Raw genomic sequence first — 13,104 nt, 5'->3', positions numbered from 1 at the left:
CCACTGTAATTTTTCTAGAAGCCAATTCTCTGCAGGGTCCAGATTTCAGTGAAATGAATTAATTACTGGAGAGGTGAAATTAAGTAAAAGAGTACAGCCCAGATTGCTAAATAGATGTGTAAATGCAAAAAGCACCTTAAAAATTTTGATAATACAATCTGCTCCCTAAGACATACATCATGTAACTCCTCTCCTTTCAAAAAGGTTTGAAGTGAGGAGGAATGTGTTTTGCTCAGATGAAAAAATTGGTTAGGCCCAAGATAAAAAATGGTTCAATTTCTGCCCTAACAATGACCCGGGAGGGGCGGCTATTCGTCACATTTAATAGATAGGCAATTGAGGCTGTAATAGACCAGGATTCCACAAAATGCTATACCTGGGTAAGAACTCAGATCTAAACCCTTGACTTTCCAATATTAAAAACTGTCTCTTACTCAAAGACAAAACAGTTGTGACTTTCAGGACCACATTGTAGTCTACCCACATTAAAACTACATTCTTAGGCTTTATAAAGAAAAAAGCCCTGTTGCTGAGGAACTACCACCAGAATCCACCCTGTAATTCATGTTAAGAAGCTTAGACAAGTCCTGTAGGCTAGTGAATTAACATCAGAATTCAATTTGTCTTGGGAGGTGACAAGATGGTGGAGAAGGGAGCTCTGTAAACTTCGTCTGCCCCATCTATCAAACTGAGAAGGACATTACTTTCATCTGCAAGAGTGGAAGGAGAAAATACAGACTCCAGAAAGAAGACAACCTCAAAGATGCCTGAGTGAGTGAGTGTGAACTACAGAGATTGGAAAACTGGCCAGCCCGAGGGGCGCAGAGGAGGTGGGAGCCCCAGCCCAACAGGGGGAAAGCACAAGGGGCCCCTGAGAGACAAAGGGAAGCGAAAGAGAAACTGAACACGCTCATAGTACTGTCTCTAGAGAAGAGATAAAGAACGTTTAACCCGGCATAGAGAGAAAAACTCTCACTCCATATATAACTGCTGGGCAGCATGAATCCCAAATCCCGGTGGCACAATGAAAAAACAGCCCCCACCCCTGCGAGATCCCAGCAGAGAGTTGGCAGCAGCAGCAGCTGTGGGGGCGCACTTAAGCTGTGGCTGCGAGAGCACACACCTTGTTTCCACAGCACATCTCACCTCCAGGATTGGCCTCTCAAATCCCTAATCCCGGGTGCCACCAGGAAAAAAAAAAGCCCCTACCCCTACTGATCCCAGCAGGGAGTTAGCAGCGGAAGCTGTGGCTGTGGCTGCAGGGGCACGCACTTCGGCTTCACTTCAGAAGAAAGCACCTCATTTCCCCCTCAGTGCACAACGCCTCAGGCAGCATCAGTGCAAATCCCAGCTGGCGCCAAGAGAAACTGCTTGCTCCCTCTACGAGATCCCAGCTAAAAAGCCAGCTACAAAAGTGAGTACATCTCATCTGTGGTAGCATAAAAGTGCATGGACTAGGATTTTGAAGTGAGGCGGGCCTGGAAAATACAGCTTGGCTCAGCCTCAGCATAAGGAGATCAGACTCATAAGAGTGGCTTGTAGTGTTTAGTTCCAGAGGAATGTGGGGCGCCGTCATTCTAATCTCCACAACCACCAAGGCAGGGCCTCTGAGAGCAGCCCCCAAGACCTTCCTACACCAAGCCAGGTCTATCCGTGAGGGGGAGCTGCTACATTTTTTGTACTTATTTTTTTTACTATTATTACCTTTTTTTACTTTTTTTGTCTTCTTTTATTTTAATTTCTACTCTTTATTTTCCTTTTATCTTTCTCCCTCTTTTCTTTCTCTTGCCATCCAGATATATTCTCCCTTATCTCATCCTTATCGCTCCCCGTGATGGGTTATATGCTTTTAGACTGTCCATTGTCCTTTGTTGTCTCTGCCCCCCTTTATTTTTTCTTCTCCTCATTCCTCCTTTTCTTTTCTTCCGTTCCCCCTTTTAATTTGTTTGTTTAATTTGTCTGTGCATTTGCATGTTTTTGTTCCCTGGTGTTTGTCTGTCTGTTTTCCTTCTCAGGGTTACCCCAAGAAACAAGCCAAAGTACACATGATGGAGAGTCCCAAATATCACTGAATAGGGAAATAAAATAATCAAAGGCACAACAAGAGAAACTGAGAGACACCATTAAAAGAACATTTCCTGAAACGACAGGCCCTGGACAGTCAATAAGCCTCCTTTAACAGAGCAATACTAACAGGTGCACAGTGTAGAATGAGCTTTTCAAACTGACAAGAGACAGAAAGCTAGCTAAAATGACAAAAGAAAAGAACTCTCCCGTAAAAAAAACTCCAGGAAGAAGTCACAGCCACAGAACTGCTCAAAACAGATCTAAACTACATAACTGAACAAAAATTTAGAATAATAGTCATAAAATTAATCGCTGAGCTTGAAAAAAGCATCAGAGAAACTACTGATACAATGACTAGGGATTTTCAAAATAGGTGTGACGAGTTAAAAAAAAAAGCTATAAATGAGGTGAAAAAGAAAACAGAGGTGGCCACCTCACGGATTGAAGAGGCAAAGAGAAGAATAGGTGAATTAGAAGACACAGTTATAGCAAAAGAGGAAGCCGAGAAAAACAGAGAAATTGATCCATGAGCAGGAAAGGAGAATTTGAGACCTCAGTGATACAATCAAACAGAACAACATCCATATAGGAATTCCTGAAGAGGAAGAAAGACACAGAGGTCCTGAATGGGTATGAGACTAAATTATAACTGAGAATTTCCCGAATCTGGGGAAAGAAATAGACATTCAAATTCAAGAGACACAGATAACCCTCTTAAGAAGTAATTTGAATCAACTTTCGACATGACATATCATAGTGAAACTGGCAAAATATAAGATAAAGAGAATTCTGAAAGCAGCTAGGGATAAAAGGGCCCTAACATACAAATGGAAACCTATCAGAGTGGTTACAATCCTATCTACTGAAACTTGGCAGGCCAGGAAGGAATGGCAGGAAATCTTCAATGTGATGAACAGAAAAAAAATATGCTATCAAGAATCCGTTATCCAGCAAGCCTGTCCTTCAAAATAGGAGAGATAAAGGTGTTCCCAAACAAACAAAAATAGAATTCATCACCACCAAACTAGCTCTACAAGAAATCTATGAGGAAAATATAGCAAAGAATAAAAGTTACCAGAGACACCACTATAAACATGAATGCTACAGAGAACACAATAAGCTAAACCCACATTTTTCAAAAATCACACTGAATGTAAATAGACTGAATGCTCTAACCAAATGACACAGGGTAGCAGAATGGATTAAAAAACAAAATCCACCTATTTTCTGTCTACATGAGACTCATTTTAGACTTAAAGAAACCTTCAGATTGAAAGTAAAGGGATAGAGAAATATCTATCATGCAATGGAAAGCCAAAAGAAAGCTGGAATAGCCATACTTATATCAGACAAACTGGACTTTCAAGTAAAAGCAGTAACAAAAGATGAAGATGGACATTATATAATAATTAGTGTCTCTCCATCAGAAAGTGCTAACAATTATAAATATCTATCGTCAAATTCGGGAGTGCCCAAATACATAAAACAATTAATCACAGACAGAAACAATCTTATTGATAAGAATGTGCTAATTGCATGGGACTTTAATACTCCACTGACAGCAATGGACAGAAAATCACTAAAGAAACAATGGACATGAACGACACATTGGAAAAGATGAAATGGATAGATATATTTAGAACTCCGCACCCTGAAGTTAGGAAATTCACCTTCTTCTCAAGTGCACATGGCACATTCTCCATAATAGATCACATACTGGGGCATAAAGCAGCCCTCCATAAACATAAACGATTTGAGATCATACCATGCACACTTCAGATAACAATGCTATAAAACTTGAAATTAACCACAGGAAAACATCTGGAAAACCTCCAAAAATGTGGAGGTTAAAAATCACCCTACTAAAGAATGATTGGACTAATCAGGCAATTAGAGAAGAAATTTAAAAATGCGTGGAAACAAATGAAAACTAAACTAAAATAATACAAAGACTCTGGGACGCAGCAAAGGCAGTCCTAAGAGGAAAGTATATTGCAATCCAGGCCTCTTTCAACAACTTAGAAAAAGCACAAATTCAAACTCTAACACTTCACCAAAGGGAACTAGAAGGGGTGTAGCAAGAGCACCCCAAATCCAGCAGAAGAAAAGAAATAATAAAGATCTGGGCAGAAATAAACAATATAGAATAAAAAAAACAGTTGTGCAGATCAATGAAATCAAGAGTTGATTCTTTCAAAATATAAACAAAATTGATAAACCTCTAGTCAGGATCCTTAAAAGAAAAGAGAGAGCACCCAAATAGTCAAGATCATGAATTAAAATGGATCTACTACAAACACTCCCTTAGAAATACAAACAATCATTAGAGATTACTCTGAAAAACTATATGCCAACAAACTGGACAACCTAGAAGAAATGAACAAATTCCTCAATATACTTGCACTACCAAAATTTAAACAAGAAGAGATAGAAAGCATGAATAAACCGATAACCAACAAAGAAATAGAATCTGTCATAAAAAAGCTCCCAATGACTAAGAGCCCAGGGCCAGATGGCTTCCCAGGGGAATACTACTAGACATTTAAAGCAGAGCTAATACCCATTCTTCTCAAACTATTCAAAAAAATAGAAATAGAAGGAAAGCTCCCAACTCATTCTACGAAGCCAGCATCACCTTGATACCCAAACCAGAGACCTAGCAAAAAATGAGAAGTACAGACCAATATCCTTAATGAATACAGATACCAAAAAAAAAAAAAAAAAACAACTCAACAAGATACTAGCAAATGGAATTCAACAGCATATAAAAAGAATTATCCATCATGATCAAGTGGGATTCATTCCTGGGTTACATACAGGCCTGGTTCAATATTCACAAATTAAGCAGTATGATACATTACATTAACAAAAGAAAAGATAAAAACCATATGATCCTGTCGATAGAAGCAGAAAAAGCATTTGACAAAATACAGCACCCTTTCTTAATAAAAACCCTTGAGAAAGTCGGAATAGAAGGAACTTACTTAAATATTATAAAAGCTATTTATGAAAAGCCCACAACTAATATCATCCTCAATGGGGAAAAACTGAGAGCTTTCCCCTCTGATCAGGAACATGACAGGGGTGTCCACTCTCACCACTGTTGTTTAACATAGTGTTGGAAGTTCTAGCAACAGCAATCAGACAACAAAAGGAAATAAACGGCGTCAGAATTGGCAAAGAAGAAGTCAAACTTTCACTTTTCGCAGATGACATGATATTTTACATGGAAAACTTGGCAGACTCCACCAGAAGCCTTCTAGAACTGATCAATGAATTCAGTAAAGTTGAAGGGTACAAAACCAATGTACAGAAATCAGTTGCATCCTATACACCAAAAATGAAGCAGCCGAAAGAGAAATTAAGAAACTGATCCCATTCATGATTGCACGAGAAACCATAAAATACCTAGGAGTAATCCCAACCAAGGATGTGAAAGACCTATATGATGAACACTATAGAAACCGTATGAAAGAGATTGAAGAAGACACCAAGAAATGGAAAACCATTCCCTGTTCATGGATCGGAAGAATAAAATTTGTGAAAATGTCATCACTGCCCAAAGCAATCTACACATTCAATGCAATCCCCATTGAAATTGCACCAATATCTTCTCAAAACTAGAACAAACTATCCTCAAATTCTTATGGACCCACAAAAGACCCCAAATAGCCAAAGTCATACTGAAGAAGAAAACCAAAATGGGAGGCATCACAATCCCAGACTTTAGTCTCTACTTCAAAGCTGTCATCATCAAGACAGTATGGTATTGGCACAAAAACAGACACATAGACCAATGGAATAGAATAGAGAACCCAGAACTGGGTCCACAAATGTACGACCAATTAGTTTTTGACAAAGCAGGAAAGAGTATCCAATGGAAAAAAGACTGCCTCTTTAGCAGGTGGTGCTGGGAGAACTGGACAGCAACATTCAGAAGAATGAAACTAGACCATTTTCTTACACCATACACAAAAATAAACTCAAAATGGCAGATGGACCTAAATGTGAGACAGGAAACCATCAAAACACTCAAGGAGAAAGTAGGAAACTGCCTCGTTGATCTCCACCGCAACAATTTCCTACTTGACACATCCCCAAAGGCAAGAGAAATAAAAGCAAAAATGAACTATTGGGACATCATCAAGATAAAAAGCTTCTGCACTGCAAAGGTAACAACCAACAAAACTAATAGTTAACCGATGGAATAGGAAAAGATAGTTGCAAATGACATATCTGATAAAGGACTAGTATCCAAAATCTACAAGGAACTCATCAAACTCCACTCCCAAAAAACAAATAAGCCAGTGAAGAAATGGGCAGAAGACATGAACAGATACTTTTTTTTTTAATTTTTTTGTTTTTTTTTAATTTATTTTTGATACTGAGAGAGACAGAGCATGAGAGGGGGAGGGGCAGAGAGAGAAGGAGACACAGAACTGGAAGCAGGCTCCAGGCTCTGAGCTAGCTGTCAGCACAGAGCCCGATGCGGGGCTCGAACCCACGAACGTGAGATCTGACCTGAGCCGAAGCCGGAGGCTTCACTGACCGAGCTACCCAGGCGCCCCGAACAGATACTTTTCCAACAAGGACATCCAGATGGCCAACAGGCACATGAAACAATGCTCAGCATCACTCATCATCAGGGAAACACAAATCAAAACCACACTGAGATACCACCTCACGCCGGTCAGAGTGGCTAAAATGAACAAATCAAGAGACTATAGATGCTGGCGAGTGCGTGGAGAGACGGGCACCCTCCTACACTGTTGGTGGGAATGTAAAGTGGTGCAGCCACTCTGGAAAACAGTGTGGAGGCTCCTCTCTCTAAGAGTACTGGTTCCTGAAAGTTCACATTGCCACTACAGTTGCTGCCTCTGCATAATTGCCTGGGGATTGAGATGTGAGGGAAGAGAGAAACAAAGGAAAAAATGGGGAATTTCTACCCCCTTCACTTTTCAAACTAGAGCTAGAGCACTCTTCTGGAGTTCTCTGTGTCTGTATCACAGTGCTCACTTCCAGATTTCAAGCTGCATTAAGTTCAGGTTGGAGAATTTGAGAGGAGGTTAAGAGAGGGTAACTCTCCACTAGTTTGCTGGTTTCTATACTTTTGGTGTTCTCCAACCTGCGTTAAGCTGTTTACTTTTCAGAATTCACAAACAGCTGGCCATGCACTCTGTCCAGGTCTTATGATTGTGTTCAGTGAGAGACAGAGTGTCAGGCACTTAAAGGTCTTAACCAGAACTGTACTCAAGAATTGAATTTTAAATAAATCATTCTGGTCATTGTATGGGGGGGGGTGAATTTGAAGGGAACAAAATTTAAGATAGGGAGACCAGTTAGGAAAGTCCTATAAGTAATCCACAGAAAAGACAAGATCTCAAGCCGGGGGGGGGGGGGGGGGGGGGGAGGTGGTAGCAGACATTATGATGAAAATGCCAATTTAAGAAATAGTTGGGAGGTTAAATTGGCAAGAATTAGTGAGGTCATCCTTTTATAAGTCCATAATTAAAACATGTAAGCAACAAATTGAAAGTTATCAAGATTGATGGCTCCATTAAAAAATAGTTAGAAATAAATAGAATAGAAATAAAAAACGTATACTTTGATAACTATAAAACATTGTTGAAAAAAATTAAAGCCCTTAATAAAAGACATACCATGTTGTAATGCAATCCCTAACAGTTAGGTTGTTGTTGTTTTGTTTTTCATAATGCAAGTGCCTGACTTAAACACATTGCTAGTTCCCCCTACCTCTTTTTGGTTGATTTTGATAACTGATCATTTTAGCCAATTATTTTTCTCTTTACATAATTTAAATTCTTGCTCTTACGTTTTAAATTCACCAGTAAAGAATGAGCTCACAAAACCCTAGGTCCCCCTCCACTGATCCCAGCAACCTAAATAGAAGCAGAACCCTAGTCCTGTGCACACAAGCACTCTCCCTTTGCCTCTCCCTCTTTCCCCACCACCCTAGACCTTGCTGTTTGACTCTACAGTGCTGTATAATTTCCAGAACTTTTAAGTGTAAGAGTTGCCATGGGAGGGCAACTGAGTGGCCACTTTGCTGTGGAGAGCTGCATGCCCTGACAACCCTCACCTGCAAACCTGGAATGACCCATTCCATTTGAAAAGCACCAGTGGCCATTTTATTGCGGGTCAGATAATAGTTCCAGGCACCACCAGGGACCGACGACCCTCACTCTCCGATCTGGAATGTCTCAAACAGGAAAGTCTCACCACTGGAATTCCAGCACCCCCACTGAAGCAAACAGCCAATCCTATCCTGCCACAGTCCAAAGATACCCTTACTTGGCTATCTGCACACCTGAGATCAAACCCGGAACTCCTGCACCCATAAAACACCTTGCTCTCGCATACCAGGCGCGCCTTCCCTGACTCCCCACTCCAGAGTCACGGAACCTCACCCGGGAATCGCAGACTCCAATAAAGGCTTTCTTGGCTCCATAACTTGGTCTCTCTCTTTCCTCTCGCCTCTGCCTCCATCTATTAAACCTTACAGTAAGTAATAAACCTTGTCTCTTTCAGAGTTTGCTGATGGTTACTGTTAAGGGTGTTTCGCAATCATAATAAGAACCACAAGGATAAGAGCAGGTCCAGACACAACACTGGTTATCAAAAGGCTGAGACTGGCACAAAATATACTTTCATAAATTAGAAGATGTAATATGGTTAAGATCACAATACTCACTAAATTGGCCCACAAATTCAATGCAATCTTTATCAAAATCCCAGCTTTCTTTTCAGAAATTGTCAAGCTGATGCTAAAATGCATTTAGAAATGCATAGCCAAAATAATCTTGAAAAAGAGAAGCAAAGTGGAAGAGCTCACAATTTCCCAACTTCAAAACTTACTAGAAAGCTACAATAATCAAGAAGGTGTGGTACTGATATAAGGATAAACATATAGGTAAACAGGATAGAATCAAGATCCCAGAAAAAAGTGGAGAAAGTATTAGTCTTTTCAAGAAACGGTGCTAGAGCAACTGAATATCCACATGTAAGAAAATGAAGTTGGACACCTACATTATACCATATAGAAAAATTAATTCAAAATAGATTTAAGACTTAAATATAAGAGTAAAACTATAAAACTCCTAGAGGAAAACATGTGAATAAATCTTGATTTGGGTTTTTAAAAAATATTTTTTAAATGTTTTATTCAATTTTGAGAGAGAGCATGAACAGGGGAGGGTCAGAGAGAGAGCGAGACACAGAATCTGAAGATAGGCTCCAGGCTTTGAGCTAGCTGTCAGCACAGAGCCAGACATGTGACTTGAACCCACGAACCGCAAGATCATGATCTGAGCCAAAGCTGGATGCTCAACTGACTGAGCCACCCAGGCGCCCCAATCTTCATGATGTTAGATTAGGCAATGGTTTCTTAGATATGACACAAAAGCAAAGATATCAAAACAAAGGATAAATTTGACTTCATCAAAATTAAAACCTCTTATGTTCCATTTAAAAAAATTTTTTAATGTTTATTTTTTTTGAGAGAGCAAGAGCGAGCGAGCGTGTGAGAGAGAGCAAGCGAGGAGACCGTCAGACATAGAGGGAGACACAGAATCTGAAATAGGCTCCAGGCTCTGAGCTGTCAGCACAGGGCCTAACATGGGGCTCAAACTCTCGAACTGCGAGATCATGACCTGAGAAAGTCAGATGCTTAACTGACCGAGCCACCCAAGCACCCAAAAAACTTTTTATGTCTCAAATAGCACTCTCAAGACTGTCTTGATAATGACAATATCAAGACAATATAAACTGTGAAAAGACAATGCAGAGAATCAGAGAAAATATTTGCAAATCATCTATATGATTTAGAATATATATAGAATTCTTACTACTCAGTAATAAAGAGACAAATAACCTAAGTAAATTTTATACATGACTTCCGCTTCAGTCCTTCCATCTTGACCTAGAGTTTACCTTCTGGATCTGCTGTTGGAGGGCTACATAACTATCCTCAGTTGTAAGGAAAAAAACAAATCAGAGGTCAAAGGTTAATGTCCCGTGCGACTGGTTGTTTATGACACAGTTTGCATACTCTGTCCTTGAGATAATGGCTATTCCCTTGAAAGTCCCTTACAACCCTAAACCTTGCCTTCAAAGTAACAAATGTCCTACATACCAGGATAAGGGCTGCTCTCTTTATCTTGTCGTAGCCTTTTTACAATAACCCCTCAGTTCTGCTTCTGTCCTGCCCGCTTGCCTGCTTCTTGATTATAAAAATCCCTGAGTCCTTGGACTCGGGGCCGCACATTTAGAGTTCTGCATTAACTCCATGCTGTCCCGGCCGGTAATAAAGACTCCCTTAATTCGGCTTCAGTGGTCTTGGTTGGTCTCTGTGTCTCTCCGTGTAACAGTAAAGATGGGTGAAGAATTTGAATAGACATCTCTCCAAAGAGGATAAACAAATGGAGAATAAGCACATGAAAAAAATGGTCAACATCATTAGTCATCAGGGGAACACAAATCAAAACCATAATCAATACTATTTACACCCAGTAAGATGGCTATAATTAAAAAGACAACAAACAAGTGTTTGAAAGAATGTAGAAAAATTGAAACCGTCATATACTGCTCATGGGGATGTAAAATAGTGCATAATCCAGCAATTCTACTCCTACTATATCCACAAGAGAAATGAAAACATATGTCCACACAAAAACTTGTTCATGAGTGCTCATAGCAGAATCACTCATAATAGCCAGAAGTGGGGGGAGACAGATACCATCAACTGATGATGAGATAAAACAAAATGTTGTATATTCATACAATGGAATATCACTCAGCAAAGAAATGAAGTACTGACACCTGCTGCAACATAGATAAACCTTGAAAACATTATGCTAAGAGAAAGAAGTCAGACACAAAGGGTTACATTTTGTATGATTTAGTTTATAGGAAATGTCCAGAACAGGCAAATCAGTAGAGACAGAAAAATTAGTGGTTGTTTGGTGCTGGAGGGAAAGTGGGGTGGACTGTGATTAACTCCTAATGGGTATGGCGTTTCTTTCTGGGGGGTTGAAATTGTTCCAAAATTATATTATGGCTATAGATGTACAACTCTGTGAATATGCTGAAAACTATTGAATTGCATACTTTAAATGGCTGAATTGTGTGGCATGTGAATTGTATCTCAATAAAAGTTTTACAAATACACAAGGTTACAAAGAAAACTAATTGCACAGATCTAGGTTCATCAAAATAAAAAAAAAATTCTTGGGACACCTGGGTGGCTCGGTTGAGAGTCCGACTTCAGCTCAGGTCATGACTTCGTGGTTTGTGAGTTCAAGTTCCACATCGGGCTCTGTGCTGACAGCTCGGAGCCTGGAGCCTGCCTCATATTCTGTGTCCCTTCTCACTCTGGCCGTCCCCCACTCATGCTATATCTCTGTCTCTCTCAAAAGAAATATTAAAAAGTTTTTATATTCTTGATAAAATATTATATGTGCTTCTTTAAGAAAGAACTAAATAACAAGATCCAGGTCTCACAGCTATCTTAATTTTGAAGGAGTGATAAGTATAAAATAAATTTTGAGACGTGTGCAAAGATGACAACACAAATGATTGATGGTTCTATTATGAACTCTAAGGAACAGAGCCGAAAACAGGTGTGGGGTGGGGTGGGGTGGGGTGGGGGTGGAGGGCAGAATAATCAAAGCAGCTCGTGTTTTCCTCTGACAAAGCTCCAACACTAAAAAGCAGGTATAAGACGCTGCCTTTCAGTGAGGCTGGAATTTGCAAGATGGATTCCACCCTAGTGCTTCAGCATGTTTATGCCAAGTTGGCCATGCAAGGTGAATCACTGCCAAGCTGCTTAGACCTCTGGCTGTGCCCTTTAGTCACCCTGCAAAGTAAAGGAACAGGGCAGGAGGGAACCCAGTGATGTCTGGTTGCCAGGGCAAAGCAGGTTGGAAGGGGAATGAGAAACTAACACAAAGCGAAAGAAAGGACTAAAATATCTAAGGCTTGGAATGCCCTCCATCCTGTTCTCAACCAGAAAAGGTGACAGTCATGACTAGACTAGCATGGGGCATCTGGGACTAGACTTGGCATGGTATTTCTCTCCAAATTTCTCCATTGATTGTCCCCTCTATCAGATTCTCACCCTCAGGTTTGAATATCAGTCCTTATATTCCATTTGACAAGGAGTAGTAAATGACCACAGACCAAGACTGGAAAATGCCAGTCACAGTACTAGAATAGGGTCCTAGAGGTCTCCTACTGTGACAGATATTACTTACTGCAGTTGATACATTGTGGGGAGGTCTCAGAGGTCTTAGAGGCAGGATTAAGGCAGTGTCTCTTCATCAACTGCCAGAGATTCAACTCTTCTGCTAACAACTAAGATAGCTGTACCAATACACATCACTCCAAAGGTAGGATGGATATGAAGAGAGAGGAGAACCTCCTTAAGGCTTTATAAATGAATGTTGCACAAACAGTTGATGCTTGCATTCATGAGACAGCTCAATGACTGAACAGGTGGAGATTTTCCCTCTTGAGAGAAGATAAGGATCATAAGAGATTCTGGCATCTCACTCCAAGCAGCTTTTCAAATTTAGACTCAAGAAAGCTGCTAACTATGAAAGTAGGGCTATATTTGGGTTAAAATCCTGAATCCCCACCTTTTCTTCATCTTGGAAAAAATCAAATAAGCAACTTGAGGTGGGAACCAACAGGTACTGGCTCACACTCCCATCTGGCCCAGATCTGAACACTGAGGCCTGTCTGACCAGTAGGGCTCTCTCTCACTGGACTGGGCACTAACCCCCCAAGGATCCTCCTTCCACAGACTCATCCTTCAATTCACACCCTAGGTTCATTTCTTCTTCCCGTGAAGAGAAAGTCTCCAAACAGAGAAGGAAATTGGATAAGCTAGATCCTTGAGGCACAGGGAAAATATACCCCTGGGCTATGCGTGGAGTTCCTGAGAAGTAAGAGAGGAGGCAAGCCATTTTAACAACAAACACTAATTTTTTATTAAATTTCTAATCAAATACAACAGTA

This window comes from Suricata suricatta, chromosome X, assembly GCF_006229205.1.
Source record: "Suricata suricatta isolate VVHF042 chromosome X, meerkat_22Aug2017_6uvM2_HiC, whole genome shotgun sequence".
NCBI classification, from domain to species: Eukaryota; Metazoa; Chordata; class Mammalia; order Carnivora; family Herpestidae; genus Suricata; species Suricata suricatta.
The sequence above is the reverse complement of the archived record's forward strand: the minus strand, read 5'-3'. Positions refer to the sequence as shown.